The following is a 5,046-nucleotide window of genomic DNA, read 5'->3' as shown; positions in this document are numbered from 1 at the left end:
ACATAGAGATTTTTCGCCTGTATATAGCCACTGACCAACAACCACATGTGCATAAAGAAGAATTTGCCTCTTTCTCTTCCAAACTTATATACTTTTTTCCAAGTCTTGAAGCTCTGAATTACCTCTTCTCTTGCATTCATAAATTAAGTCTAAAAGAACTGTTGATTCTTCTTTGGAATTCTCTGTTCAAAAAGTCAAAATTAAGTTAGATGTTCTCATCATTTATTGTTTAGATTATTCAACTATTTCCCTAATTGGTGTTCCTGACTCAAGACTCTCTCCATTCAATTTATCAATGACCAAATTTCCTAAAGTACTGCTGCTCATTCTTTCACTTTCTGGTTTAAAATTTTTGTTGATCCTACATTATGTATACCAGCTATCTTAAATTTTTTGGTCTAACCTGACAGGTTCATTGCTGACAGCATATCTCCTTCTGTTCCCTAAACATAGAAGTAATCAATGAATCACAGTGTACTGTAAAATTACTATACTGTAAAATCATGAAAAAAAAAGGGGGCTGTTCATCACTTTTTGTTTATCTCTGTGTTTCACTATTCTTAGAGAAAAAATTTACTGTGTGTTCAAGAAATGGCTTTAGTTCATATTATTTTCCATACCTGATATGCTGTCTTCTTTCTTTACTTCTTATAAAAAGCAAGGTCCAAATCCTATACCATCTCCTCCAATAAATATTATCAATCCTCCAACCTATACTGATCCTTCTCCTTTTTACATTTTTTTAAGAATAATTTGTGTTAGGTTTTTAAAAAAATATTTACTTATTTTTGCCTGGATTGGGTCTTAGGTGCAGCACACAGGATCTTTTGTTGTGGCACGTGGGCTTCTCTCTAGTTGTGGCGCGTGGGCTTAGTTGCCTCACAGCATGTGGGATCTTAGTTCCCTCACCAGGGATCGACCCCAAGTCCCCTGCATCGGAAGGTGGATCCTTAACCACTGGAGGACCAGGGAAGTCCCGATCCTTCTCCTTTTACAACTACTATAGCTTTACAATACCCTATTTTCCACTTCACCAGAAGTAGCTTTGTCTTTCTAGCTCGATATTATTGTACCCTGTCTATTTCAAAAATTGTCACCATATTAAACAGGAAATAAAATGAATTTGAATCCTTATAACTAGAATCTAAAAGGTGAGTTAAAAAAGGCAAGTGAATAAGAGATCATCTCCAAACTACTGGGTTTATGAAATAGTAGGGAATAAGTTTCAATGCCTTAGAAGGCATAAAATCCAGTGTGATAAAGCTGTAGAGAGAGAGAAACCTAAGTTCACTTGAAGACACGCACATGTGTGTATGTGTGTATACACGACATCTGTACAGATATGTATGTTTGTGGGGGTGGGAGGTACTCTTTCACTAAGGAGGGAGAAAAAGTAGTTGTGAACCAAACAGTGGTCTTCCATGAGAAAAACGTAGATACCTCTCTGAAAATTTCAACACTCAAGATAGACATCCCACCTAAATTTCAACCACAAATTCATTTTAAAAGTGAAATAAATGAACTTAAAAGTAATTTACGATCAGGAAACTTGCACAAGCCTCTTAGAGAGCCTCATCCACCAGAGGGCAGACAGCAGAAGCAAGAACTACAATCCTGCAGCCTGTAGAATAAAACCCACATTCACAGAAAGACAGACAAGTTGAAAAGGCAGAGGGCTATGTACCAGATGAAAGAACAAGATAAAACCCCAGGAAAAAAACTAAATGATGTGGAGATAGGCAACCTTCCTGAAAAAGAATTCAGAATAATGAGAGTGAAGATAATCCAGGACCTCAGAAAAAGAATGGAGGCAAAGATAGAGAAGATGCAAGAAATGTTTAAAAAAGACCTAGAAGAATTAAAGAACACAGAGATGAACAATACAATAGCTGAATTGAAAAATACACTACAAGGGGGCTTCCCTGGTGGCGCAGTGGTTGAGAGTCCGCCTGCTGATGCAGGGGACATGGGTTCATGCGCCAGTCCGGGAAGATCCCACATGCCACGGAGCGGCTGGGCTCGTGAGCCATGGGTGCTGAGCCTGCGCGTCCGGAGCCTGTGCTCCACAATGGGAGAGGCCACAACAGTGAGAAGCCCGCATACCACACACACAAAAAAACACTACAAGGAATCAATAGCAGAATAATTGAGGCAGAAGAACGGATAAGTGACCTGGAAGACAGAATGGTGGAATTCACTGCTGCAGAAAAGAATAAACAAAAGAATGAAAAAAAATGAAGACAGCCTAAGAGACCTCTGGGACAACATTAAACACACCAACATTCACATTATAGGGGTCCCAGAAGGAGAAGAGAGAGAGAAAGGACCAGAGAAAATATTTGAAGAGATTATAGTTGAAAACTTCCCTAACATGGGAAAGAAAATAGCCACCCAAGTCCAGGAAGCAAGAGAGTCCCACACAGGATAAACCCAAGGAGAAACACGCCGAGACACATAGTAATCAAATTGACGAAAATTAAAGACAGAAAAATTATTGAAAGCAGCAAGGGAAAAACAACAAACAAGGGAACATCCATAAGGTTAGCAGGTGATTTCTCAGCAGAAACTCTGCAAGCCAGAAGGGAGTGGCATGACATACTTAAAGTGATGAAAGGGAAGAACCTACAACCAAGATTACTCTACCTGGCAAGGATCTCATTCAGATTCCATGGAGAAATGAAAAGGTTTACAGACAAGCAAAAGCTAAGAGAATTCAGCACCACCAAACCAACTCTACAACAAATGCTGAAGGATCTTCTCTAAGTGGGAAACACAGAGAAGAAAAGGACCTACAAAAACAAACCCAAAACAATTAAGAAAATCGTAATAGGAACATACATATTGATAATTACCTTACACGTGAATGGATTATATGCTCCAACCAAAAGACACAGGCTTGCTGAATGGATACAAAAACAAGACACGTATATATGCTATCTACAAGAGACCAACTTCAGACCTAGGGACACATTCAGACTGAAAGTGAGGGGATAGAAAAAGATATTCCATGCAAATGGAAATCAAAAGAAAGCTGGAGCAGCAATACTCGTATCAGATAAAATAAACTTTAAAATAAAGAATGTTACAAGAGACAAGGAAGGACACTACACAGTGATCAAGGGATCAATCCAAGAAGAAGATATAACAATTATAAATATATATGTACCCAACATAGGAGCACCACAATACATAAGGCAACTGCTAACAGCTATAAAAGAGGAAATTGAGGGCTTCCCTGATGGCACAGTGGTTGGGAGTCCGCCTGCCGATGCGGGGGACACGGGTTCGTGCCCCAGTCCAGGAGGATCCCGCATGCTGCAGGGTGGCTGGGCCCACGAGCCATGGCCTCTGAGCCTGCGCATCCGGAGCCTGTGCTCTGAAATGGGAGAGGCCACAGCAGTGAGAGGCCCACGTACCACAAAAAAAAAAAAAAAAAAAAAGAGGAAATTCACAGTAATAGTGGGGGACTTCACCACCTCACTTACACCAATGGAAAGATCATCCAAATAGAAAATTAATATGGAAACACAAGCTTTAAATGACACAGTAGACCAGGTAGATTTAATTGATATTTATAGGACATTCCATCCAAAAACAGCAGATTAAACTTTCTTCTGGAGTGGGTACAGAACATTCTCCAGGATAGATCACATCTTGGGTCACAAATCAAGCCTCAGTAAATTTAAGAAAACTGAAATCATATCAAGCATCTTTTCCGACCACAACACTATAAGATTAGAAATAAATTACAGGGAAAAAAACATAAAAAACGCAAACACATGGAGGAGAAACAATACGTTACTAAATAACCAAGAGATCACTGAAGAAATCAAAGAGGAAATCAAAAAATACCTAGAGACAAATTACAATGAAAACACCATGATCCAAAAGCTATGGGATGCAGCAAAAGCAGTTCTAAGAGGGAAGTTTAGAGAAATACAAGCCTACCTCAAGAAACAAGAAAAATCTCAAATAAAAAATCTAACCTTACACCTAAAGGAACTAGAGAAAGAAGAAAAAGCAAAACCCAAAGTTAGTAGAAGGAAAGAAACCATAAAGATCAGAGCAGAAATAAATGAAATAGAAACAAAGAAAACAACAGCAAAGATCAAAAAAACTAAAAACTGGTTCTTTGAGGAGATAAACAAAATAGACAGACCTTTAGCCAGACTCATCAAGAAAAAGAGGGAGAGGACTCAAATCAATAAAATTAGAAATGAAAAAGGAGAAATTACAATGGACACCACAGAAATACAAAGCATCATAAGAGACTACTATAAGCAACTCTATGCCAATAAAATGGACAACCTGGAAGAAATGGACAAATTCTTAGAAAGGTACAACCTTCCAAGACTGAACCAGGAAGAAATAAAAAAATATGAACAGACAAATCACAAGTAATGAAATTGAAACTGTGATTAAAAATCTTCCAACAAACAAAAGTCCAGGATCAGATGGCTTCACAGGTGAATTCTATCAAACATTTAGGAAGAGCTTACACCCATCCTTCTCAAACTCTTCCAGAAAATTACAGAGGAAGGAACACTCCTAACTTCATTCTATGAGGTCACCATTACACTGACATCAAAACCAGACAAAGATACTACAAAAAAAGAACATTACAGACCAATATCACTGATGAATATAGATGCAAAAATCCTCAACAAACTACTAGCAAACAGAATGCCACACATTAAAAGAATCATACACTATGATCAAGTGGGATTTATCCCAGAGCTGCAAGGCTTCTTCAATATACGCAAATCAATCAATGTGATACACCATATTAACAAACTGAAGAATAAAAACCATATGATCATCTCAATAGATGCAGAAAAAGCTTTTGACAAAATTCAACACGCATTTATGATAAAAAAAAGTCTCCAGAAAGTGGGCATAGAGAGAATCTACCTTAACATAATAAAGGCCATATATGACAAACCCACAGCAAACATCATTCTCAATGGTGAAAAACTGAAAGCATTTCCTCTAAGATCAGGAACAAGACAAGGATGTTCACTCTCACCACTATTATTATTTTTTTTT

The sequence above is a fragment of the Neophocaena asiaeorientalis genome, unplaced genomic scaffold (assembly GCF_003031525.2).
Source record: "Neophocaena asiaeorientalis asiaeorientalis breed wild unplaced genomic scaffold, Neophocaena_asiaeorientalis_V1.1 scaffold39, whole genome shotgun sequence".
NCBI classification, from domain to species: domain Eukaryota; kingdom Metazoa; phylum Chordata; class Mammalia; order Artiodactyla; family Phocoenidae; genus Neophocaena; species Neophocaena asiaeorientalis.
This window is presented reverse-complemented; position numbering follows the sequence as displayed.